This window comes from Lampetra planeri, chromosome 1, assembly GCF_965212315.1.
Source record: "Lampetra planeri chromosome 1, kcLamPlan1.2.h2, whole genome shotgun sequence".
In the NCBI taxonomy this organism is placed as follows: domain Eukaryota; kingdom Metazoa; phylum Chordata; class Hyperoartia; order Petromyzontiformes; family Petromyzontidae; genus Lampetra; species Lampetra planeri.
This window is the reverse complement of record NC_136107.1, coordinates 40267293-40295029: the sequence shown is the minus strand read 5'-3', so window position 1 is coordinate 40295029 and position 27737 is coordinate 40267293. Positions and strand designations below refer to the sequence as shown.

Sequence of the window (27737 nt, the reverse complement as noted above, 5' to 3'; positions counted from 1 at the left end):
TATATATGACACGATCTAACCCAAAACACCTCTATTATGCAATCAAGTTACTGCATTGACCGCAGCTACTTGTGGTGAAGATACAAACAAACATGCTCTGATGATAGATGGGCATTGTCCTTCAAACGGATTGGCCTACACCAGAGACGGCCTTCTTAATGGCCTAGTCTCACCAGTGTCACACCAGAGAACGCCAAAAGTCCTCATCAGTGTGAGGGCCGCCGCGCATTTGAAACCATTGGGGGTTTGACAGCAGCACGATGATGGGGGGGTGGGGGGGGTGTCACTCTTTGTGTATTGTTGGAAGCCGTATGTTCGAGGCCACACTAAAGGCCACCAATGGCAATGAAGAACACTGGTTCAGAGGGAGCTCTTTAAAACTTCTCCAGAGTGTATATCCGCCTACTTCTCCACTCTGGAGCGAGTTGTGCTGTTGGAAGTTGTTGTGGGAGTGCCCGCACTCTACCCGCCACACGGAGTTTCTACTTTGGATTTCGCGGAACTGCGGGGAGCCTCCGACGACACTCGGGCGCAGCTGCCCGGACCGCAGCGCATTTCCCGAGAACAATCGGCGTCTTTTTACTCATCGAAAGTTTAACTTACATTTTTTTTTTACCAGTTAAAGCCCCACTGGGCTCTGGAAGCACTTTTTTCAGAAGCGACCTGGCTGTAAGAAATTATAGGTCAACGAAGTGGCTGATCATCACGTGGAGACATTAATAGCAGCAGCCAAATACTCAAAACGCGTGATGTCGATTCTAAATACGGAGAAAATCCACGCGACCACAGGGAGAGAAAGCGAGAACGCGAAAACTCCAAATATACAGCAGGCATCGTCAGGCTCGGGATGGAACCCACGACCTCCTGCGTACCAGGCGAGGTAGTTAACATCTCGCCATCGGGGCGCCCAAAAGCAGAGGGGTTCCCCATCGGTCACTGGCGGTCTCGGGAAACCCCGAGACCTGGTCCGGGTCCCCCCCTGCCCCCCCCCGCCCCCCCGCCCCTCCTTAATCAGCGAGTGGCGCCCGGCGGGCGGCTGCCGCTCGGATGCGCGCCGCGCCGCACAAAGGGCGCGGCGCGTAGCTGGCGGCTGCCAGCCGGGCCGGCGCTCATCAAATATCAAAGAGGAACCACCACCCACCCGCCCACCCGTCCACCCCCACCCACCCGTCCACCCCCACCCACCCACACCCGCCCACACCCACTGACCCACCCCCACCCACACCCACCCCCATCCACCCACCTACACCCACCCACCACGACAAAAAAACGTACGGTGGGATGTGTGGGATAGGCTGGGCGTGTGTGCGTGCGCGTGTGTGCGTGCGTGTGTGTGCGCGTGTGCTTGCGTGTGTGTGTGTGCGTGTGTGTGTGCGTGTGTGTGTGCGTGTGTGTGTGCGTGCGTGCGTGCGTGTGTGCGTGCGTGTGTGTGTGCGCGTGTGCGTGTGTGCGTGTGTGCGTGTGTGTGCGTGTGTGCGTGCGTGTGCGTGCGTGTGTGTGCGCGTGTGCGTGCGTGTGTGTGTGCGTGTGTGCGTGTGTGTGTGGTTGTTAATGGGGAGCTGCAGCGTAGGGGTGACCACGCTGCTGGCGACGTGAGTTCGATTCCCACTCACGGCCACCGCCAACGCCAGTGACGATGATCTGAACCGTGGTCTTGTGCCTCGCCCGAGGTGACCTCAGCCTCCAAGTGGTACCTGGCGCGGCGTGTAAACGTCACCACTGGGGAGACAAAGACGGTCCGGGCGGGGTTATCCGGGCACCCCAACACCTCACCCTCGTGTGCCATTGGCGGCCTTCACGGGTGCTTGCTACTCGCTAACAGCACAGCACTTGCCCCGACAGTCTGTGAAGGCTATAACGAGGGGGGGGGGGGGGAGGTAATCTTTGTCTTGGGTGGGATGGAGCCCCCCCCCCCACCACCCCCCCAGAAGGCGAGCTGAGCACGATCTGGCTGACCCCCCCCACCCCCTTGTTGTTTATAGAAGCGGCGACGCATTCCAGGCGTCTTGCAACGTTCAGAGACGCCGCCGCCGCCGCCGCTGTCGCCGTGATGGTTCGCACAGCGGAATCGCAATTAATTCGATCTCCCGGTGTGGCAATTGAAATGAATGAAATGACCATCCCCACCCAGTAGTGTGCGCGTGTGTGTCACCGCAGTGGCCCATTGGCAGGACGCGTGTGGTCGGGTAAATCGTGGGTACCCCCACCTTCACACGGCGGCGAGATGTTTACTACCTCGCCAGGTATGCAGGAGGCCGTGGGTTCGATCCCGGCCTTGACGCCTGCTGCTCTATATATATTGAATTTGTCTCTCTCTCTCCCCGTGGTCGCGTAGATTTTGTCTCCGGATTCTACAGTTTTCCCTACACATTTGTCATAATCAACGTGCGTTTAAGGGTATTTGGCTGCTATACATTTCCGCTTGAGCTATCGTTTGTGGCCAGGTCGCATCTGAAAAAGAGCTACATCGCTCACTGGTGACTTACCCGGTTAAATATATATAATGAAATAGTTTAATTTAGTCTACCAGCGACATGGACAATCCTCAGTGGGAATCGAAGCCGCCGTTCTAGCAGGTATCATAGTATAGGTATCATCATAGTTGTAGATTATCCGGTCTCTACGTGTGCGGACACCACACGGCGCGGTGGAGTTTTGTAAGAACCAGATGGGCCTCTTTACGCGTCGGTGACACCAGCAACCTTGCCATCATTGTGATGTTTAATCCACAACAACAACAACACGCATGCTCCCGTTGGCTGGCCCAAAGGCCAGGTTGGGAAAGGCAACGTTTCCATGCAGCCACCCAACAACCACGAGGTAGTGTCTGCACGGAGCCACCCACTTACACGATCCTGCACTCGGGCAGAACAAAAGAGCCACGGGGCGCCCACGTTGATCGATCAGAGGGCGCAATAACCGCCTGTGGAGGTGCGGTGGGGGAGATAATCCCACCAAAGTTCACTTTGCAAAGTGCGGCCCACCTGAGATGTCCAACTACGACGGCATTGGGCGGCAGCGGTGTCCTCTGATCACGTGTGAGTCTGGGACGGTAAACAAAGCGCCCCCCGTGATGCCAAAGCCGCGTGAAGGAGACTTCAAATAGAGTCGGCGGCACAGGTCAACAATCCAAGGGCCACAATGAGACAGAAATAAAGGAGAGAGAAGGGAGACGGTCAATGGTTAACTTTTAGGATCCTCTGATAGCAGGGTCTGGAGGAGGCAAGGGATGTCAATGCCCTTATATGAAGCCACCGCCTATCCTCGCGTTGTGAAACCGCGGCTACTAAACAACTCGCGCACAACAGAGCTGAGTGAAGCGATGTCTGTCGCGTTGTTCAGCGCCCTCCGCAACAACGCGGCGCTGTCGTTACGCGGAATCGCTTTACCAAACCGCTTCCAGGTGTCACTCTTTCACCACCCGACGCGATGTCACATTAACAAGGTAGGAACAACAACAACAACAACGATCGTGCATACGCATGGAGGTAGCTGCAATGGTTGTAGCTCCCAAGGCTTGGGCAACGCTCTGATTAATTCGGGAACTTTTCTTCAAAAGCGAAATTCCCCAAGAGCAACGCAAATCTCGCCTCAAGTTTCGTTCGTGTTGTGGTCGTGTTCATGGGAGTTACAGTGCCTCTCATTTCATACGGTGGCTAGGAGATGTTAACTACCTCGCCTGCTATGTAGGAGGTCGTGGGTTCGATCCCGACCTTGACGCCTGCTGTATATTTGGAGTTTACGTATCTCTCTTTCTCTCCCTGTGGTCGGGTGCATTTTTCTCCGAGTCCTCCGGTTTTTTTCCTCCGCATTTACAAACACGCGTTTAGAGTATTTGGCGACTCTAAATTATCACGCGAAAAGCCGCTTTGTTGAGCTATCATTTGTGAGAGCCACGTCGCTTCTGAAAAAGGACTATACAGCCCAGTAAGATACAACTTTTAAAATTCGGACAGAGAGGGAAATGGACTGAGCTGATTCTCCCAAAACCTTAGTTGGAAAGTGTAAAAACGCAATTAATCAGATCTCCCAGATTTGTGTGCCCCGGGAACTAAACGTTAAAAACACGCGCACACACACACGCGGTGATTGTCTCAGAATGCCATGGGCCTCACAACACAGTGGAAATCGCTCACGACCACGGAGCGCACTGCTGCTGCTGATCCCCTCCCTCCCTCTCTCACACCTGTTCCAACAGTTTGTCATTAATTGTGTGATCGGTCCACCGCTGGCGATGCACATAGCACGCAGGGCGCTTCACAGAGGGTGGTGAGGATTTGTGAACAGCTGTCGGGCATCGCTTGCAAGAGGCTACTGACTGCTGGCTGTGTGCTCAGCCGATATCCACGTTGACCGCGTCGCCAATGCGGCCCGTTGCGTCTCTCCCCGCGACACAGGGGCGATTGCGACGAGGGCACGCACAGGCAGAGAGACAAGGACGCGCAGGGAAATTCCGTGATGGGGAAAAAAATGCACGCATGAAAGAGGATTTGTTTGACCCTTTCCAGCAACACGAAGACAGGAGGTGGCGGACATAATGTGGTGACCTTTTTGCCAGGATCAAAATGAAGGAAAATAAGAAGAGGGGGTTCCCCTTTCTGGCAATAAAAAAAGGTGTTAAGATGTTCAAACGCCAAATAGATAAACTCTTCGAGGCATGAGGTCTGCATTAGCACACATACTTGTGGTGAACATGCAAACACACGTTCTCTGATAATGAATATATCTGGCAGTGTCCTTGAAACTGATTGTCCTACAGCAGAGGCAGCAGCAGCCTTCTCCATGGCCTTGTGTCACCACCGGTGTCAGACCAGAGAACAACGCCAAAAGGCGAACAGGGCAAATTGTCCTACGTGACTTTACGGAAAGAACCAAGAAGATTGCAAAGACAATTCAAGTATCAGAACACTTCTAGCTCGGGCCGAGCAGTTATATCTATGGTGAAATATAATAGTTTACCGTTTCTGGCAATAAAACAGGTGTTAAGATGTTCAAACACCAAGTACACACCACTTGCAAGGCCTCTCATCGAGTCTGCATTAACCACACGTCATTCTCTTGTGGTAAAACATGCAAACGAACACGCTTTGATAATAATAACAATGATGTACGCATTGTCGTAACAACAACAACCGCCATTCGCCACTAAGTGGCGGTGACGTCACCACGACGCTTGTGCCAGGCCATGTGCACCTTGAGGCCACGTGAAGTGTCGAACGCCCGCTGGCAGGAGGTCACGGGGCAGGTGCCATTCACACGTTCACACACACACACATTCACACACACATTCACACACACACATTCACACACACATTCTCACACACACATTCACACACACACATTCACACACACACATTCACACACACACATTCACACACACACACATTCACACACACACACATTCACACACACACACATCCATCTGTGAGCACGTGCAGCATGTGTCGCTTTGCTGGGCTCCAAAAAGGTCACTCGCTGTGGCCGTCTCCGTGATGGACGTGACATCGATTCCGGTTTGCGAGAGCACGCGGCCCTCCCCCCACGCCTGCCTGCGTCAGTGGCAGTCTCCTCGTACGTATGTGTGTGTGAATGTGTGTGTGTGAATGTGTGTGTGTATGTGTGTATGTGGGCGTTCGACACTTCACGTGGCCTCAAGGTGCACATGGCCTGGCACAAGCGTCGCGGTGACGTCACCGCCACTTAGTTGCGAATGGCGGTTGTTGTGCATGTGTGTATGTGTGTGTATGTGTGTGTATATGTGTTGAACTTCTTTCGCACCGTACGTAGGCCAACCGTGCCAATTGGAGGTGCTGGGGGAAGGACAACAACACTAAACACAAAAAGCAGTTCTCAATAAGTGAGTGTAACAATCTCGACGATGATGATGTAGAAATGCACAGCTCCCAGTGGCTTCCTCGCGTCAGAAGGAAGAGCGTTCCAGACAGCCGCAGAAGCGCAGCTGAACTTCTACACTTCATTTATTTATTTTTAGTCATTTGATCCTTATGGCGGTACCCCCGGGGTACCAAATAATACTAAACGGCCGAGGCAATTAAATGTGTTATTCCTGGGACACTATTTTTCCCAGGGGTGTCGTTAACTCCGCGACTGGGGTACCAATCATTCTGAAATCGGCGCCACTCTCCGCGATGTCGAAACGCAGCGAGGACGATTGCGCTGAAACTCTGAACGCTCGCGGTACGCACCGTGGTGGTGCATCGTGTACAGCTCGTCGAGATGAGTCGATTGCCGCATCGCCGACCATCAACAGACTAAGAATGACTGCATCACGGACATTGTGCGAGAGCCGGGGTACTGTGGTTCCCCGGGGTACCGCCATGAGGTGAATTTCCCTCCTCTCCTAGACGTTGCGTTCCCGTCGTGTGTTTGTGTTGTTTGGTGTTGAAACTCTCTGACCACCAGCCCCTACTGGGCATCTATCAACAAGAGCTTCATAGCTCATCGGATTCTTCCAGTCTAAAGAAACATTCTGATTCTGCATCTTCGAGCATTGCTTTGCATGCAACGTTGATGCCCGTTTATCATGCGGTGATAATCGCTGTATGAGCATACCGAATAATCATACATCCGAATGTTTAGTTCATAAGACAATCAGACATCTGACGCACACATTGCCAATCCTACTTGATGATTATCTCCCACTATCATTTGAAGCCAACTCTAGACTTACAACTTAACAACTTGGCCACATGCACAACTGTTTAATTTTTTTTTACCCCAATCGTGTGATTCAATATGAAGCCCTGAACGAAGGCCTCCCCACACCGCTTGGGTTCTGGGGTTTATTGAGCGATGGGCGGCATTGTGGTGAGATGTTAACTACCTCGCCTGATATGCAGGATGTCGTGGGTTCGACCCCGACCCTGACGCCTGCTGCTGTGTATTTGGGGTTTGCGTGTCTCTCTCCGTGGTCACTTGGATTTTTCTCCGGGTCCTTTGGTTTTTCTCCTCCACATTTAGAATCAACATCACGCGTTTAGAGTATTTGGCTGTTCTAAATTTCGACGTGATGATGATGATGATGAGCCACTTCGTTGAGCTATCGTTGGTGATAGCCAGGTCACTTCTGATAAAGAGCTACATAGCTCAGTGGGCCTTACCTGGTAAAACACAAACATAGTTAAACGCACTCTCCAATATCAATCCTGCTCACGTTCTGAAATCCCATGGGAATCGTGGTGAATGATATGGCGATTTTTTTTTTGTCACGGGCAATAACTACGACAATTTTAATAAAAGCAAAACAATTCTTCTCGCGATGAGATTGTTGGTGGCCACATGGAGGCCGCGTGGTGCGAGCTCGGCTAATATTGTCCCGGGATTAGTGAAGCAGCAGAGACACCCCCACCACCACACACTCAGCCCGCCAGCCACCCGTCCACCCACCCAACCACCCCCTCCACATCCGCCGTGCCTGACAGCCGCACTTCAGATGTGGCCACACGTGATGTGGATTATCCGCCGGCATCCACGGCTCGCCTCCTCCCCCCGAGCGGTGAATGAGCCTTGGGCTGCGTGGCCCCCAGGAGGGCAGCGGTGGTGGTGGTGGCAGATCCTGGGGCGTGCGCAAACTCTCGCTCTCCAGTCCTTGGATCAGTCAAATTGGGGCCAGTCCTGTTGTGCCCAGCCTGGCACTGTGGCTAATGTCACCCCCTTGGTGCGGGTGTGACAGCCCTGCCCCAACAGCAGGGCTTCTGCCACCGGCTCGCTCCTTGTGTGAGTGAGTATGTATGTTGAACTTCTTTCGCAATCACGTTAGTAGCCAACCGTGCTAATCGGAGGTGCGGATGAGACGCGGTTGAAACGCACGCGACTGGCATCCCGTTACGGGTTGCAGTGGCATTCCCTTATTTGTCAGTAGGGGAAACGACCCCCAAGGTCATAGCTTTGAACTAAACTAAACATTTTATTTGTATTTTACCAGGCAAGGCCCCACTGAGCTGTTATATGGCTCTCTTTCAGATGCGGTCTGGCCACAAATGATAGCTCACCGAAGTGGCTTCCTATCACGTGGACAGTTCTAGCAGCCACACACTCTTGAACGCACGTTGATTCTAAATGTGGAGGGAAAAACCGGAGGACCAAGAGGAAAATCCACGCAATCACGGGGAGAGTGAGACACACACAAACTCCAAATATACAGCAGGCATCGCCAGGGTCGGGATCGAACCCACGAGAAGTAGTGTATGCACTACTGTCCCTATGAACCCAGCGAGCTTAGTTCTGACATCAGCGGTGAGTGATATTTGTACACCGCTCCCGGGGTCCCCTTGACCAACCTGCCTCTACTGGCGTGGTGAAGTATGGTCAAGCACCCAGCAATGATTTGGTAAATGGTTGCAAATTAAAATAAGTATTCTACTGTTGTATTAGGTTTGAGACTGCTTATATTTGATAATAAACTGCTCTAAGAACTATTCTCCAATCGTCAGTACAAATACAAAGATACCCCGTGTAGCCTTGAACAGACTATTAGGGCAAGTTCTGTTTGCCCGGCACACCTTTGAAGGCCCGCACGGCACACGAGGGGGTGGGTGGGTGGCCAGCACCACGCCGGGCCGCCTTTGTCTCCATGAGTGGCGATGTTTATACCACCGCGCCAGGTACTCGTTTCAGGCTGAGTCGACCCAAGGGGAGGCCCAGGACCGGTTCAGATCATCTCTATCACTGGTGTTGGTGGCCGTGAGCGGGAATCAAACTCAGGTCAGCGGGTTTGTACATACGCACACTCAACAATAGCCGCCATTCGCCACTAAGTGGCGTCTCTACGACGCCTGTGCCAGGCTAGGTGCACTCTGGAGGCCACGTGCTCGTGTTGAAGCATCTCTCTGGAATTCTCTTTGTTGTTGTCGTCGTCAAGAACTAAGAAGAAGGCATCTCCTGGGGTTGGCCGCGCGAGGGCGAAGCGTCTCGGGAGTGATTTCGTGGGAGGCACGAGGGTTATCACACCGGTGTTTTTGTTGTTTTTGTTGAAGTCAATTGTTTGACGAGCATAGAACGCTCATTAGAGATGCTTTTGATTTGGGCGCGAGCGAGGGGAAATCTACGCCAGGCGTATACCCCTTTTTGTTATTTGCCGGATAGTTTTTTCTCTCTCCCCCTCTCCCTGCAATGAAAAATAGGAAACAGCTGGGAGAGAGAGAGAAGGAGACAGGTTGGCTTCTACATGAACACACACGCAAAATAAATACGGCCTAAAACGACCGTCAGTTCCTTCTTATAAAACAGACAGACAGACTTCTCTCCTGGCGGGGGACACTCTAGAATTAAAAACACCAGCAAATAATTATTTAGCTTTCATAAACAAACCGAGATGAAAATCACCGCCGCCACCACCACGCTCTTCCGTGGTGTTCCTCCAGAGTCTTTCTCGTCGGTGGTCGATATTGAGCATTTTTCGCTTGCTCTTTTCAAGACCTCCAGTGTGTAACAGAGTGTGCACACAGTGACGACGCGACTGCTGTGTGCTCATTCCAAGCGTAAATGTCATTGCCACGGAACAAAATGCAGTTTTTGCTTTCTCTCTCTATCCCTCACTCTCTCTCTCCCTCACTCGCTCTCACTCTCTTTTTATATGTTTTTATACGATCAGATGAAATAAGAAGATGCTCGGTGCAGTCGGCACTTTGCCTCGTTCATCATTTCGTTTTTTTATGCTTTGCTTTATGTAACCCCCTCCTCCCTTTTTAAATGAAAGATTTCACAAAAGATGTCACACTCTGCTCTCCTTACCCCTTCCCTCTCTCTACCCCCCTCTCTACCCCCCCCTCTCTACCCCCCTCTCTACCCACCCTCTCTACCCCCCTCTCTACCCCCTCTCTCTACCCCCCTCTCTACCCCCCTCTCTACTCCCCTCTCTACCCACCCTCTCTACCCCCCTCTCTACCCCCCTCTCTACCCACCCTCTCTACCCCCCTCTCTACCCCCTCTCTCTACCCCCCTCTCTACCCACCCTCTCTACCCCCTCTCTCTCTACCCTCTCTCTCTACCCCCTCTCTACCCCCCCTCTCTACCCACCCTCTCTACCCCCTCTCTCCCTACTCCATGTCTATGTTCCCCCGATGTTTTCTATGTAATATTTGTAATATTACGATAATTATTTTTACGACAAGTGCTCTCTCACTCTCTCACTCTCCCTCACTCTCACCTTCACACTCTCTCGCTCTCTCACTCTCCCTCGCTCTCACTCGCTCTCTCACTCTCCCTCGCTCTCACCTTCACACTCTCTCGCTCTCTCACTCTCCCTCGCTCTCCCCGTCTATATTTCGAGGGCCCTGTTGGGGGTTCCTCTCCCCTTGATTCCGCGCGCACCTGCAGGCTGGCCAAGTGGGGGGCTGTGCGCCCGACCCGCGCTACGTACTGTGTGTTGAACTTCTTTCGCACCGTACGTGACCAACCGTGATAATCGTAGATGAGGGGAAATGACAACAAACTAAACACAAAAAGCAGCTCTAAAAAAATTTGCCCGTAAAAACAAAGTTTTTCACTATAAATCCTTTATATGCGTGGCGGCTAGAGTCCTCTCGTCCTCGAGCTTGAGATGGATGCCATCTATGGGTCAGATGATTGCCTGCCACCATTAAGCAATTGGTAATGAAATATAATTTATTTTTTTCCTAAAAAGTGTAAATTTTGGAAAAAAAAATTCACGAAAATAGATTGTCACGCACAACGAGTCTGTGTGCAAAATGTCAGCTCGATTGGATCACGGGAAGTGGGTTAAAAAACGACTGAAAGATTTGCACGGTCGTAAGCAAGCAACCAACAAAGCAAGTGAACTTAATATAAAGGATTTAAAAAGCACTTGCCCCAACAGTCTGTTCAGGCACGCACGGTGCTCCGTGCGTGTGTGTTTTCGTGTGTGGGTGTTCGTGTGTGGGTGTTCGTGTGGGTGGTGTTCGTGTGTGGGTGTTCGTGTGTGTGGATGTTCGTGTGTGTGTGTTCGTGTGTGTGTGTTCGTGTGTGTGGTGTGTGTGTGTGTTCGTGTGTGGGTGTTCGTGTGTGGGTGTTCGTGTGTGTGTTAGTGTGTGTGTGGTGTTAGTGTGTGGTGTGTGTGTGTTAGTGTGTGTGGTGTTAGTGTGTGTGTGGTGTTAATGTGTGGTGTTAGTGTGTGGTGTTAGTGTGTGTTAGTGTGTGTGTTAGCGTGTTAGTGTGTGGTGTGTGTGTGTTAGTGTGTGGTGTGTGGGTGTTCGTGGGTGTGTGTTCATGTGTGTGTGTTAGTGTGTGTGTGTGTTAGTGTGTGGGTGTTCGTGTGTGTGGATGTTCGTGTGTGTGTGTTCGTGTGTGTGTGTGTTCGTGTGTGTGTGTTCGTGTGTGTGGTGTGTGTTCGTGTGTGGGTGTTCGTGTGTGGGTGTTCGTGTGTGTGGTGTTCGTGTGTGGGTGTTCGTGTGTGGGTGTTCGTGTGTGGTGTGTGTGTGTTAGTGTGTGTGTGTGGTGTTAGTGTGTGTGTGGTGTGTGTGTGGTGTTAGTGTGTGTGTGGTGTTAGTGTGTGTGTTAGTGTGTTAGTGTGTGGTGTGTGTGTGTTAGTGTGTGGTGTGTGGGTGTTCGTGGGTGTGTGTTCATGTGTGTGTGTTAGTGTGTGTGTTAGTGTGTGGTGTTAGTGTGTGTGGTGTTAGTGTGTGTAGTGTGTGGTGTTAGTGTGTGGTGTGTGTGTGTTCGTGGGTGCTTGCTCCGAGCGCTCGATGCAGTTTGCAACCGCAGCTCTGCCGAAGAGTGGCTTAGCTCAGTGGGCAGTGCCCCTCCCTCCCCCTCCCTCCCTCTCCCTCCCTCCCTCTCGCACGACTTCACAGCACAGGTGTGTGTCCTCGACAGGTCTTTGATGTGCGCGCCAGGTATGTGGAACACACGCGGCATTCTGGCGGCTACAGCCCCCCGCCCCCACCCCTCGCCTTGCCTGCAACCTCAGCCGGGTGATGAGAGGGTTCAGGGCACTGTCAAAGCCTGCGTTTATTGCATTGCTTATCAGGCTGCTCTATCTGCAGTCATAAGCCTAACCTTGATATAAACGGGGTTGTGTTACATTTCCTTATGAAGAGGCCTCAATGAGAGATGTTGGCCCTTCGGCTAAAGTTTATTAAGATAAAGAAACATTAGCCGCGCTGGTAACCGCCGTTGCGGTGGGCAGGAGAGTGGCGTGACGCTCACGATTCTGCCGCTGCTGCTGCTGCTGCTCTAAACGCCGCCCTCCGTCTCAACTCCACGGGACACGCGCCTCGGTGACGACGTGGACATTGCCAACAACAAACAACAACAGCACGCAGCGGAGAAGTTTACGATGGAGTAACGTGACATCATCCAAGACACACCCTTGCCATTGACCCTTTACTGCTGCTTTTGAAGGTTCGGCTTTATGAGCTGCCCTTGTTTTTCACCACCCCGCAGCAAAGTGTAAAGTTTAGCCAGGCGACGTTCGGGGCTCGATTCACGCCGCTAACTTGGCCGTCATCATCATCATCATCCCGCGACTTTGTGGCACACAAACGAGGAGAGAGGGGCGAGGGGACAGAGAGAGGGGCTTGGATTTTGCAACCTCCGTACGGCCCCGTTGAATAAACACATCGACGATTTCATCACCAACCCTTAGTTTGGCGGAGGGATGTTAACTACCTCGCCTGGTATGCAGGAAGTTGTGGGTTCATGGGTGTGACCCTGACGACGCCTGCTGCTGTATATTTTGAGTTTGTTCGGTCTCGCCCCGTGGTCGCGTGGATTTGTCTCCGGCTCCTCCGATTTTTCCCCCTCCACATTTAGAAACAACATAACGCGCTTAGAGAGCATTTGGCTGCTGTCAATTTCCACACGACGACGATAAGCCACTTCGGTGACGTATCATTTGTGATAGCCAGATCACTTCTGAAAAAGGGGAAATATAGGTCAGTGGGTCTTACCTGGTAAGATTTCAAAAAATGTTAAGTAAAGAAAACGCAATTGAAGCAGCATCCATTCCTGATTATCTTAATTTATCATTACCATCATGATCATCAGCCTCATTTATCAATCATGATTTATCAGTGTCATCATTACATGTATCTGTCATCGTCACTACCATCTTTTATGTATCAACATCTTCAAGACAACTTTTACCGTCTTTCTCAAATCATTCATATCATCATCCAGCAGCAGCAGCATTATCAAAAGCTGTCACTGTTGATCGATTTAGTTTTTTTTTGCGGAATTTCAACGAAACGACGGGAAATAAAAAAAATAACCCCACGCGACTCGGGGGCCTTGGTGCAGGCCGCTCGACGGAGGAGACAATGGCTCCCTTGCGTGCCGGCTTGTTTTTAGCCGAAACGTTTAATGTGTAGAACTAAAAACTAAAAACATCCCACGTGCGCTGAGTTTCCACAAACTCAGCCGTGGTTGCGGCACGGCGCAACGCGCGACCGATAACTTTGTCTCAAAACTGACAACACGAATCAGAGAGCGAGCAAGCGGCCGTGGCACGCCGGCTTCACGGAGCGAGCCACAACGATGGGCTCGAGGGTGGCGGCCGGAACGTCTAATCAACAAGCGGTGGTGCAAGTGACAACGGCGGGGACACAGCGAGACACGGAGCGCCTGCTGCACAGTGATTGAGTGCCGGCTGTCTGGGATGTTGTGGTAGGTGCGGGCTGTGTGGAATGTTGTGGTAGGTGCGGGCTGTGTGGAATGTTGTGGTAGGTGCGGGCTGTGTGGAATGTTGTGGTAGGTGCGGGCTGTCTGGGATGTTGTGGTAGGTGCGGGCTGTGTGGAATGTTGTGGTAGGTGCGGGCTGTGTGGAATGTTGTGGTATGTGCGGGCTGTCTGGGATGTTGTGGTAGGTGCGTGCTGTCTGGAATGTTGTGGTCGGTGCGGGCTGTGTGGGATGTTGTGGTAGGTGCGGGCTGTGTGGGATGTTGTGGTAGGTGCGGGCTGTCTGGAATGTTGTGGTAGGTGCGGGCTGTCTGGAATGTTGTGGTAGGTGCGGGCTGTGTGGGATGTTGTGGTAGGTGCGGGCTGTCTGGGATGTTGTGGTAGGTGCGGGCTGTGTGGAATGTTGTGGTAGGTGCGGGCTGTGTGGAATGTTGTGGTAGGTGCGTGCTGTGTGGAATGTTGTGGTATGTGCGTGCTGTCTGGGATGTTGTGGTAGGTGCGGGCTGTGTGGGATGTTGTGGTAGGTGCGGGCTGTGTGGGATGTTGTGGTAGGTGCGCGCTGTGTGGAATGTTGTGGTAGGTGCAGGCTGTGTGGAATGTTGTGGTAGGTGCAGGCTGTGTGGAATGTTGTGGTATGTGCGGGCTGTCTGGGATGTTGTGGTAGGTGCGTGCTGTCTGGAATGTTGTGGTCGGTGCGGGCTGTGTGGGATGTTGTGGTAGGTGCGGGCTGTGTGGGATGTTGTGGTAGGTGCGGGCTGTCTGGAATGTTGTGGTAGGTGCGGGCTGTCTGGAATGTTGTGGTAGGTGCGGGCTGTGTGGGATGTTGTGGTAGGTGCGGGCTGTCTGGGATGTTGTGGTAGGTGCGGGCTGTGTGGAATGTTGTGGTAGGTGCGCGCTGTGTGGGATTTTGTGGTAGGTGCGGGCTGTCTGGAATGTTGTGGTAGGTGCGGGCTGTCTGGGATGTTGTGGTAGGTGCGGGCTGTCTGGGATTTTGTGGTAGGTGCGGGCTGTCTGGGATGCTGTGGTAGGTGCGGGCTGTCTGGAATGTTGTGGTAGATGCGGACTGTGTGGAATGTTGTGGTAGGTGCGGGCTGTGTGGAATGTTGTGGTAGGTGCGCGCTGTGTGGAATGTTGTGGTAGGTGCGCGCTGTCTGGAATGTTGTGGTAGGTGCGGGCTGTGTGGAATGTTGTGGTAGGTGCGTGCTGTGTGGGATGTTGTGGTAGGTGCGGGCTGTCTGGAATGTTGTGGTAGGTGCGGGCTGTCTGGAATGTTGTGGTAGGTGCGGGCTGTCTGGAATGTTGTGGTAGGTGCGTGCTGTGTGGAATGTTGTGGTAGGTGCGTGCTGTCTGGAATGTTGTGGTAGGTGCGGGCTGTCTGGAATGTTGTGGTAGGTGCGGGCTGTCTGGAATGTTGTGGTAGGTGCGTGCTGTGTGGAATGTTGGGGTAGGTGCGTGCTGTCTGGGGATGCTGTGGTAGGTGCGGGCTGCTTGGGAGCTCAGGGAGGCACTATTTGGTAATTGGCCTACTCTTTGGCCTACTCTTTCATTATTTAATTTATTATTTTATCTTTAGACGTGACTTAACCGAAAGAAACAAATAATAATTCCTGCAGTCACGAAAGTTCTAAAATTAAGATTGAACCACTTCTACGGGGAAGTTTTAAGCTTATCTGTTTTCTCTCTCTCTGGCGACTTGTTTTCTCTGCCTGTGTCCTCTCTTTAGATTGTTCACACTTAAATTCTAACTTAGCAATCTTTGAAATACGTAATCAACCAGGCTATGCGTTAATTGTGTGTTGACCGACCCTCTGTGTTGTATTACATTACATTTCGATATTTTACTAGGTTATTTAATTTTAGTGTGTCCTTCTCCTGATTTTCAGGCTTGCTTGCCGTGCTATCGCATTCGCAGCACCACGTCTGTTGACCACTCATTGATATGCTAATTTTTTCTCTAACCCTCCTCCCTCTCTCTGCCTCCGCCCCCCCCCCTGTCTATTTAAGGCCACCCCACAGAGACGATCACCCCTCTCTGTTACCTGTGTTGCTCTCGCTATGTATCTTGGTGATATCTGTCTGTTAATATGTCTGTCTATAGTTTTCTGGTTAGATTTTATGTCGCTATTTCATTATACCTGTTGATGATTGCTTGTGTTGCAATCGAAACATCGTATTCTATTATTTAATTTAATTTATTATTTTATCTTTAGACGTGTCTTAACCGAAAGAAACAAATAATAATTCCTGCAGTCACGAAAGTTCAAAAATTAAGATTGCTGTTAGCGAGTAGCACCTATGAAGGCTGGCACTGTGGCACACGAGGGGGTGGGTGGCCAGCACCACGCCATTCGTCTCTCCCCAGTGGCGATGTTTACTACACACCGCACCAGATACTCATTTTAGGCTGAGTCAACCTAGGGGGAGTCCCAGGACCGGTTCAGATAATCGTCGTCATTGTCGGCCGTAAGCGGGGATCGAACTGGGGTCCGCCGGGTTCGTCAGCGTGGCGCGCTAACCGCTACTAAAACTTGCCTCCTATCGCCACGTCCGGCGTGCAGTCAACCATTGCCCCCCCCCCCACTAGGACCACTGACGGTCGTCTTTGGTGTAGGCATCATCAGGAGGCGACTTGTTGGCGACGCGTCACCACGGGGCGGAGGTTGCGGTCACAACGAACGGGCATCTGGCCCGGCAAAAAAAACCCCAAACCGCCCGAACCACCACCGCGCCAATTGGCACCAACAAAAAAAGAAGGCGACGACTGCTGCCGCTGCTGCTGCCGCTGGCGCCGCGTACAATTTGTCATCCTCCTCAATGTCCGTGGTAGGTCGAGTGACGACGTCGCAAGAAACACCGTGGCGGCACGCGAGGTCGCACCACCGGTGGTGCCTTCCTCGCACCAACAAATCTGCCACTCAAAAGCGTCGTCGTCACACGCAAAACTCCGAAACTCGACGGCAGATGATACTACACGTGACGAGCATCGCAATGGTGCACGTGGATTAAAACGCGTAATTATGGGCTCAGAAAAAAACAAACGTTATTCGTCCTCGGGTAATTGACACGCTAATGATGTAATGAAGCTACGGGAATGTCTCCGTGTTGGGCACCTTTGTTGGATTTGCTTCGGTTGGCTGGGAACACTTCACACGCCCATAAACACGCAAATAGCCTCAAGGTGTGTCCCGCCTGTTTAATGGGGCATTTTTAATTAAAATACTTGAGATGAAATCAACCCTAAAACATTCCACATCTCAGAGCTCTCAACATAATATTGTAGGTGAAGGTAAAGACACATTGGTGCCATTGCTCTCTGATGCCACTTGGCAGATGGGTCTTCACTAGAGGGAGCTACAGAGAGCCCCTCGAGACGGTATTGGGCCTACTCCGCCATGCTGGCCGGACATATCGGGAGACGTGGGAGGACTCGCACTTTACCTCCACTGCATGCGACCTGTAGCATGACTGGTGAACCCATCGGCAAGATTTGGCCAGATTTTCAAGGCCAGATTCTTAAGGTCAGATTCTCAAAGTCAGATTCTTAAGGTCAGATTCTCAAGGTCAGATTCTCAAGGTCAGATTTTCAAAGTCAGATTCTCAAGGTCAGATTCTCAAGGTCAGATTCCCAAAGCGAGATGCTCAAGGCCAAACTGGATTTTCAGGACGTTTTGTTTCTACTGCAACATAATTTAACATGCATTTTTTGGTTTAGTTATAATATTGCATTCAAACCTTTTATTACAGAAAAATGCATTGAAGGGTGACTATATTGAATTACTTGATTTAGTGGTGTTGCATGAAGAAAACCCGGAATGCTGTTTTCCATGTGGCTCAGGTAATATCTGTCTTCCTCCATTAATAGTGAGCACAGCAAGAGCTGGGTAATAACGCGTAACCCGACACCCCTTCAAACCCTTACCCACGTGGTCAGCGACGGACCACCCTGCAGCGCGCAATCACCAAGCGCAGGGCCCACGGAGGCGAAAGGTGCCCTGAGGGCGCCAGAGGCGGTCGTTTCCAGTGGCTTTTCGACAACCCTGGGCCAGCGCTCGAGGCCAATTACGATGGAAAAATGGAAGTGATGCAAAGTGTGGAGGGGGGGGGAAGAGCCTCGCGCTTGCGAGCTCTGGCCACTTGGTGCGCGTGAACGTTCAAGCAGCGTGACGCCATCGACCCAGTTGGCCACGCGTGCCCCGCCTGCAGTGCATGGCTCGCGCCTGGGGAGGTTGATACGGGACACGAGCGTATAGCGTGGTTACCGACGTATAGCGTGGTTATCGACGAGTCTCGATTATTGCAAACTCTCTCCTGTTATTGGGCGCCACGTTTGCGAGGTGTTAACTACCTCGCCCGGTATACAGGAGGTCGAGGGTTCGATCCTGACCGCGACGCCTGCTGCTGTATATTTGGAGTTTGCGTGTCTCTCTCTCATCATCATCACGGTGGCTATGTGATGTTAACTACCTCGCCTGGTATACAGGAGGTCGAGGGTTCGATCCTGACCATGACGCCTGTTGTATACAGTATTTGGAGTTTGCGTGTCTCTCTCCCCGTGGGCCCTCCGGCTTTTCCCTCCACATTTAGAATCAATGTCACGCCTTGAGAGTATTTGGCTACTATACATTTCCACGTGATGATAAGCCGCTTGGTTCAGCTATTCTTTGTGGCGAGGTCATTTCTCAAGAGCTACATAGCTCAGTGGGCCTTACCTGGTATATATTACCTACGAAATCACCCAGAAATATCTGTCCGTCCCGCGCGTGACGTCACTACACATGAGGCCCCCCCCCCCGCGTGACGTCACTCCACATGAGGCCCACCCCCCTCATTAATATTCATAAGTGGGTGAATTTTTGCACGAACGCAGAGGAAGTCGAGCTGAATTAAATCATTTATTACGCAAAGTCGCTTCAAATGACATTTCTTTACAGAAAGTGACGGTAAAAATTTTAGCTACGCAGCACATTGCTTCGCACCCCTCTCCTCATTAATAATCTGGAGCGGGTGACGTCACTCCACATACCGCACCCCTCCCCAATAACCATTAGCGGGTGACGTCACTCCACATGGGGCAACCCCCCTCATTAATAATCATGAGCTGAACAATTATTCTATTCAATATTTCAGATTTATTGCAATATATACCCATCCTTGGACGAGTAAAAAAAGACTAGTGTTTAAATAGTTAACACCACTCTACGGGACGTCTGGCAAAAACCATGACCAAACAGCAGCGTGCACAAAACTCTTTGGCGCGCGTCGTGACGGGCACCGCAAGATCCGACCGTGTCCGTCCGGTGCTCGCTGAGCTGCGTTGGCTTCCTGTTGCCGAACGAATACGTTGTGAGGTCGCGCTCATTACACGCAAAGTGCTTGCCAAAAATTCACCACGCTACCTCGCTGATCTGGCCACGGAGCATACACCATCACTCAAATTACGGTCATTCTCGCAGCAGCGGCTTTTGGCTCGCCATCGAACAAAGACGGTGGTGGGTCACCACGTCGTGATGCGCTTTCAGATGCGCTTCTGCGGCCGTCTGGAATGCTCTTCTGTCTGATATTAAGACACCGCTAGAACTATGCACTTTAAAATCATCTCGATTGAAAACGAATTTATTCGAAACTGCTTTTTGTATATAGTTTGTTGTCCCTCCCCCACACCTCCGATTAGCACGGCTGGCTACGTACGGTGCAAAAGAAGTGTAACGTGCATGACATTTAACCCACGGCACGAGACCTGCTTAGCGACTGTGGTGACCCCACTCATGCTGCTGGGTGGAGAGAGGCGGTCACGGATCGAAGGTGCGGGGGGGGGGGGAAGGACAACAACCTAAACACAAAAATCAGTTCTAAAACATGGCAATTGGATATACAGGACTTGTACTCTACGTAAGCATATACTCGATTCACCGATTGGCTGAGCTGATAACCATTGTGGGAGGAATTGTGCCGCCTCTTTCACCAACGTCTAACAAGAAACACAACAACAGCGTTGCCGTGTCTGGCTCACAAGGCGAGGCTCGGGGAGTACGCAGGCTCCGTGAAATCCACCGACTAAGCGGCGACTTGGACTCGGGACCACGGCTGGACTACAGCACGAGGCTGCCTCTGGGCTGATTGCAAGCACGGCAGTGACCACTTTAACCCGGTTTCATAATAGAGGTTTTACAAATCTGGTTGTCGCCTGATGATGCTGGTTGTAATTACTGGCTAAAAGTGGTACTCGAATGGTAAATGTTATGGGTTTACTCTCCAACACACCGGTTGTGCTTTTGATTACGTGACAACCCTTACTAATCGGCTATGTCGGGTGGTGGTGGGTTTAACGACACATTTATATTTGCACAATGTAACCCAAAAAAACCTGAATGAAAAAAAGTTAAAACTCTTTAAAAAAAACGTGAAGACCGAAATATATTGTATACATATATAAAAATATCAATATATCTACTTGTTTAAATACATTATAGGCTCAATTTTAAAAGATCTAAGACGGCAAATGTAATTTCCAAAATAATGTTGAGTATTAATTTTTTACTTTTATTCACTTTATTATTATTTTTCTATCTACGTGACTTTACCGAAAGAACCAAAGAAAATATTTTGTTTCAAACAGTCGGGGAATCGGGACAGAAATTAATAAAAGAAAATTGGCCGGGATATTGTAAGTGTGGAGGTGTCACCTCGTACACACGGAAACTAAAACCATGCGGCAGTTCGGGCTATACTTAACTACGATTTATTTACCAGGTAAGGCCCACTGAGCTACTATATAGCTAATATAATAATGGGGGTTTTCCCCTTTTTTCTGGCAACAAAACTGAAACCTTTTTACAAGGATTCATGTCTGCATTAATCACAATACTTGCAGTCAAAATGGAAAACAAAAACACACTATGATAATATATGCATTGTCCTTGAAACTGATTGGTCCACACCAAGGGACGTCTTTCTTTTGAGCCTCGACCCAATTGGTGCTAGACCAGAGGACGCCAAAAGGCGTACAGCTCAAAGACAATGCGCTATCAAAGTAATGAGGGCTCGGGGTGAGCATCTGGTTGACCACATTTTCAGAAAACGGGGAAAAACCCTATAATTATATTTTGGTACTGGCAAAGGAGGTCTAATGATACTATATAGCTCTTTTTCAGAAGCGCCCTTGCTATCACAAATGATAACTCAACGAAGTGGGCCCATCATCGTGTGGAAATTTATAGCGGCAGCCAACTACTCTGAACGCGTGACGTTGATTCTAAATGTGGAGGGTAAAAACCGAATGACCCCGGAGAAAAATCCAAGCGACCACGGGGGGAAGAGACAGAGAAAGGGACATGGAACCCACGCACGAACGCCTGGATAGCAGGCGAGGCTGTTAAGATTTCACCACCATCTCACGTCGTGTCACACGTGGGGAGACGACAACAATGCGGCCTTCGTCGACATTAAAGGGGGCGGCTCTCAGTAGTTGTGGCACCGTGGGCCTGGCAATGGCCACACCGCGTCTGGTGTGCGTGCTGCCACGCAATGCTGAGACGAGTCGGCGGCGGGCGGCTCCTGGCGCGTTAGGCCCAGCACCAGGGAGGGCCGTGACGGTGAAAGAGGCTCCAGAGGAGAGAGGCCTCTCCCCCCAAGGGCACGTCCCCTTTATACACGCCGATGGGTGCCCACATTTTCATAAAAAACGAGAAGCAGATTTTAACACCGAGTCCCCCGGATCGACGTCAGAGTTTCTGAGAATGCAGCAAAAATCATTTTACTCTCGCAGTGAATTGTTTTATAAACCCCGCCATGAGAGAGAGAGAGAGAAATGCACATTTGTTTCTTGTTACTGGGACAAAATCAAATGTTATTTTTGCTAAAAATGAATATATTGTGTGTGTGTGTGTTAAGACGATTCTTTAATTAGAAGGCAAATGATGCGTCGTGATTTTTATTTTTGAAGCTTAAATTTTGTTTATGCATTATGTTGGACTTCTTTCGCACCATACGTAGCCAACCATGTTAATCGGAGGTGTCGTATTGAGTCTGTGTGCGGTGTTGATACTATGGTTAGTCATTGTCTATGGGCAGTGCTCAGACTATGGCTAGTTTTGAGTTCATGGTTAGTGTTAGTCTATGTAGGCAACCGTGCTAATCGGAGCCATGCCCCCCCCTCCCTCATGGTTTGCTGCTGCTGCCTCTGTGTAGAGGGATGATTTCTGCAAACTAGGAACGCGGTGCATTTTATCCCCGATTTCAGCTGCCATCTGGACACAACGTGTGACTGACGGCCTCTCTCCGGCACTGCCGCTTCACTCGAATCAGTTTTCTCGTTTTTACCACGTGAGCTGCAGCAGCCAGTGACGGATTGGGACTAAAAATAACTAAATTGGCCCGGGCATTTTGTAAACACACCGGCCCCAATTCGGGCTATGGGCAATTATTGTCTTAAATGGTTGTTGTGCGATGACCAACTGTCTAGTAAAGCAGCAGCTGGATGTTGCCTCGCGACGTACCGTGCTGTTAGCGTGGGTTTTCCGTGCGATCTCATGGGCCCATTTGGGGCTGGGCCCAAAAACACGTATGGGCCGGTGAGGGAGAAGCCATTGGGGCTGCTGGATACTATGGGGACTTAATGTCGGCGGAGAGAGCGTAAATACGCAATGAAGCGTGCACTTTAGAGGTCAGTTCAACACGTAGTAGGCTCTCGCGACCAATATCATCCATAATAGTTTTTTGGGTTAGAACGCGTAACTATAAATGTGTCATTAAACCCGCCACCACCCGACACAGCCAACTAGTAAGGTTTGTCACGTAAACAGAACGTGCCAAATCGTTGCTAGTACAGCACACCGGTGTGTTGGAGAGCAAATCCACAACATTTACAATCTGAGTACGACGTTTCACCAGGAATTACAACTAGCTTCATCAGGCGGACAGCCAATAAAATATTTCAACTACATTTTAGTAATTTATATATATATATATAATTCGCCTACTCTGATCACATTTTAAATCTCCCCACACAGGGGGCCTCCACCGGCACTCGCAATGGACTGGCCCCACCGGGGCGTTTACCCGGGCAGCGCCACATTTGTTGAGCTGATGTGCCTATTTTGTATTTCACCAGGGAAGGTCCCACTGAGCTATGTAGCTCTTTTTGAGAAGTGACCTGGACACAAGCGGTAGCTCAACGAAGTGGCTTTATCGTGTGGGAATTTATAGCTGCGAAATACTTTAAACGCGATGTTGATTCTAAATGTGGAGGGAAAGACCGGAGGACCCGGAGACAAATCCACGGGACCTTCGGGGAGAGAGAGACGCAAACTCCAAATATACAGCAGCAGGCGTCAAGATCGGGCTCGAACCCAAGACCTCCTGTATACCAGGCGAGGTAGTTAACATCTCTCCACCGTGCCTTGCGTGCAGGTGCTGGGTGCATCGTTCACTACTGGATCGTGAGAGATAGACGCACCTTTGGGAGTATTTCAATTAGCAGTGGATTGATCTTGGCTGGTAATGATGATGATAAGAGCCTAATGCGCGATATAAAACTATTTGCAAGGAAATGCCTTTATAACTACTGTGAGTGAGATGATTCTTGTTTGAGGGTGACAGCAGCCTGGCAGTATGCTCACCGGGCTGTCGGCTTCACATGTGGTTTGGTTCCAACGGAACAAGATTTGTCTTTCAGCTCAGTCAGAACGTGAATGAGACAATATCCTCCAAAGCAGAGTGAGCAATAGCACAGCTAAATGGATTAAGAAGCCTTTGTGAGTTGCACTCATTTAAAAAAGCTCCGTGGTTTGTGCCGGCATTGCTTGGTTAATTATCGTCATTTATCTAGCTAACAGTGTCAGGATATAAATAAAAGTTAAACATTTTAATTGCCAAAAAACAGGAGTGAAACGTGTTGCGTTCACCTCAGGTAACAAATACTTCTTTGGTGACGTGAATAAGAGATTGTGACCAAAGCAAGGACGTAAAAACACAGGACACCGAGAATTTAAACTGATAGTTTGTCAATATTTTTGGCCAACTTTCTTTCATCAAGATCCGAGTTCATTGTACAATAGATGAGGCTTGGTAATCTGCGACAAACCAAACATCGCGTTCCACATCGTGACATATTACAACCATGTGGGATCGATCCCGACCCTGATGCCTGCTGGATATTTGGAGTTTGCGTGTCTCTCTCTCTGTGGTCACGTGGATTTATCTCCGGGTCCTCTGATTTTTCCGTCCACATTTAGAATCAACATCACGCGTTTAGAGTATTTGGCTGACATACATTTCCTATAATTTGTGGCCAGGTCGCTTCTGAACAAGAGCTATATAACTTAGTGGGCCTTACCTGGTAAAATAAAAAATAGTTAGTTCTATCTTCTTGGTTCTTTCGGAAAAGTCATGTAGAAGGGAAATAATAAAATAATAAAAATAAAACATAATAAAATAATTTTCACGACGTTTCGGCCACAACGCAAGCAGCCGTCCTCAGGTGAAGAACAGGTCTGTCGGAAAGACAGCGTCTGAATGGCAGACCTGTTCTTCACCTGAGGACGGCTGCTTGCGTTGTGGCCGAAATGTCGTGAGAATTATTTTATTATGTTTATTGTTTATTATTTTATTATTTCCCTTCTACGTGACTTTACCGAAAGAACCAAGAAGATGAATCCCTGCAGTCACGAAAGCTTTAAATAAAAATTTTGTTAGTTCTAGTTAAATAGTTATAGAAATGTAAACTAGGCAAATCTGAAATGCCATACGTCGACAGCGCCACGAGCAAGAGGCTGAGCTGTCCACACCGTGACGGGCTCGCTGCTATCGGTGGCACGAGACTCCGTGGGTGGCTGGAGGGCCGTACCGTAGTGACAGGCTCGTCTGCTGTTAGCCGTGGCTCTGGAACGCCGGTGTATCGGTCGCGTCGTGGCCTGTTGTGCCGTGCGCCAGCTGGGTGGAACAACGTGCGTTCCATCATCTGCCTCGCGTAGCGGTGGCCAATTTTTCCTAGCTCCCTTGCTCTCTCCCTGTCTCTCCCTCTCTCCCCTACCACCTGGCCACCCAACACATGGTTGATAGTCGGGAAGGAGTTGAGAAACTGACAGCAAAACTCTAGGGTGCCTCTGCTTGGGTGGGGGGGGGTTCATGCCGCCCAGTGTCCCCACGTGTCCGGTCAGAGACGGAACTTTGCACTCTTATTTTATTCAGAAGGTCGCGGTGGTGTTTGCGAAATCCACACGCGGTGATTGCATCGAAACGCTGGTCACCTGTTCATGCGGATTTGTTACAATCTACCGATTAATATATTTTGCGTCCTTTGTTTCGCCAGACTTGAAAGGGCCCGAGTTCCAAAGTGAGGCGCGGGTTTCCGAAAGAGACCGAGAGTCGGCGTGACACCGGGCCACGGGGTACGACATCACGGTCAAGGCCTTTTTGTTTCCACCCACACAAAACAAAAGAGATTCAAATTGGCCACTGTCGCTTTTCTACATTTTTATAGATATTTTAAAATAATAAAAAAGTAATGTGCACGTGACACGAAAGTAAACACCAACGGAGCCCAGCTTTTATTTCGCCGGCAATTATCCCCCGTTGCAGTTCTTGGTGCCAATTAGGCTACGGCACCATTCACCGTGTCCTGCAGCTGTGATAAGGACACAATAACGACATTTGTACTCTAAATGTAAATGTTGTGGTGGGTTCACTCTCCAACACACCGGTGTGCTGAACTAGCAACGAATCGGCACGTTCTGTTTATGTGACAAACCTTACTAATCGGCTGTGTCGGGTGGCGGTGGCGGGTTTAACGACGCATTTATATTTACGCGATCTAACCCAAAAAATCCTCTATTATGGATAATGACATTTGTAGCTCTTTTGCATTCAACCTACTTCCTCGCTCGTTAGCAGCAGCCCACCACAATGCTTCATCGCCACCATAGTCGTCGTCGTCATCGCCACCATCATCAACTGATCAAATAAATACGCAGTATTCAATGTTGCCAATAGTCTTTAGTAAAAACAACAACAACAACAAGCATTTGAGAATTTGCCACAACCACATCTGCTGATGCCCATTCACCATGCCAGGGCGCATCACAGCGGCGAGACCGCTCACGGCGTCGTAGCCGCGGAACAGAAAAAAGGGGATTCGGGAGATGGTGGGGGGGGGTTGGTGGTGGTGTAGGGGGGGGGGTGGTTGGTTTTAGGCCACAAGACTACAAAGCTAAAAGAGCTGCAATGGAAATTTCGCTCGGCGAAAAAAAAAGAGGCAACGGCAGCGGCAAGAAGGACGGCCGAATAAAAAATAAAAAGACTTGAAGGAGCAGCTGCCCCCTTTTCTAGCACATATTCGCCACATTTAGCGGTTTCGCCATATGCTTACTGGATTATCGCTGCATACTTTGTGGATGCACAGCAGGGGAGGCCCTCTCATGCTTCCCGGCAAAGCTGGGATCTGCCCATACGAAGAATGCCCCCTCCATTCTCCCTGTCATATGTAATTGAAAGCACATTTGTGTTGGCCTTAATAAAAAAAACATCAAAATCACCGATAAAGCCTTCTCTCTCCTCTTCCCTTATTTTTATGGCCGTAATAATTTTTCGAGATTTAGAAAAATCCGAGATTTCTTATTTTTTCGCGCCTTTTGTGAAATTTTTTTTTTTTTATCAGTGACTCCGTGTTGGCGAGTTCTGCGTACCGCGATGAGGTTTTGCTCGTGCGTGATTTAAAAAACCGGGCATCATCCTTCTTTCACCCCCCCCCCCGCCAGCCGTTTTGACCGTGAGGACCGATTTCACACGGCAGCAAGCGCCCGCCATCACCACTGCCATCACCACCGCCATCACCACCGCCATCACCACCGCCATCTCCGCCGCAACCGCCGCCACCGCCACCACCGTCGCCACCGCCGCTTCCGCCGCCATCTTAAATGCAGTTGGGGCCTCTGGTTTCACAAAAGCCCTTTGGACGCCTATGCGGCGGTCGCTGCCATGGCGAAGTTTTCCGTGGCGCCCCCCCGCCGCCCGCCCGCCCGCCCGTCGACCAACGTCGAAATGAAAATAAAAATCGCCGAGTACCTGGAGTCCCGCGTCCGACGTCGCCGATCGGCGCGCAAATCCAGCGAAAGCGGGAATCTTCCGGATGGCGCAGATAAAGCTGCGGCGATGTTCCAACGTAAAAAAATTCCATGACCCAGCATGCTCGTCTTCTCGGCTTAATGTCATACGACCCCCTGTTTCTCCGTTTGCCCTAAATGGATTTTTTTCTCCTTCTCCTCCTCCTCTTCTTCTTCCCCCCTTTGCGACGCGTCCGCCGCGCTGCTGGGGCTTCGGCCGCTCGCTTCGTGCCGCCTCGCCGTTTTTCGGCCGCGTTTTGCGCGCCCTCCGCCATGATTTTCCGCTCGCGGGCTCGGACCCTCTTCTGCCGTGCTGCCGCCACCGCCGCCGCCGCCTCCGCGTTTGGCCGACTGATGCGCACCGTCACCGTCGTGTGTCCGAACGCCGCGCAGCATCCCTCACCTGCGATTGGTTGTGGCGCAAGGCATCATGGGAGCTCCACGGTCGCCGTGGAAACCGGTCCTCCATCTTCTCCCCGGTCGCCACGGCACCATCGTTCACCAGCCTCCTCAGTTTAGTGGGGGGGGCAGGGAAGCGGTTGCGGCACTCTGGACGCTGGGCTGGCGTGCTCGCTACGCCAAACCCAGGACGCTGAGAAATTCAAAAATAAGATGAAAGAGAAGCGAAGCCCCACGGGGGTGTCTCCTCCTCCACCCCCCCGCCCCCTTTTCGTTCAAAGGCGGCCGAACGTTCCGTACACAAACGTGTGAAATTGCGATTGGTAGCGAGTGCGGCCACCTGTGCCCCCCGAACCTCCTCCCCGCGTGATTATTTGTAAAGAAATATATAAAAAATATTGACGGTGCGCGTTGTGATGGCGCAACAGCGCGTACATTTCTACGTCGCCGATTTTAACACTCGCTCGTGCAACGCAACAATAACAACAACGACGACAACAACAACAACAACACGGCGGTCCATTGGCGGTGGTTCGTGAGGATCGCCGGTGCGCATCGTTTTCATCGTTAGCACCGATTCTCAAAATACTAAAACACGCGGCAGAC

The 27737-nt window shown here is 50.7% G+C and overlaps 1 long non-coding RNA gene across 1 annotated transcript; it reads left to right on the top strand.

Annotated features, from left to right (window-relative positions):
- Positions 1 to 3294: 3294 nt before the first annotated feature.
- On the top strand, positions 3295 to 26650 carry LOC144722723 (uncharacterized). Its single transcript, XR_013586085.1, has 3 exons — positions 3295 to 3445; positions 24944 to 25022; positions 26388 to 26650. It is a non-coding gene; the product is annotated as an uncharacterized LOC144722723 (long non-coding RNA).
- Positions 26651 to 27737: the final 1087 nt, after the last annotated feature.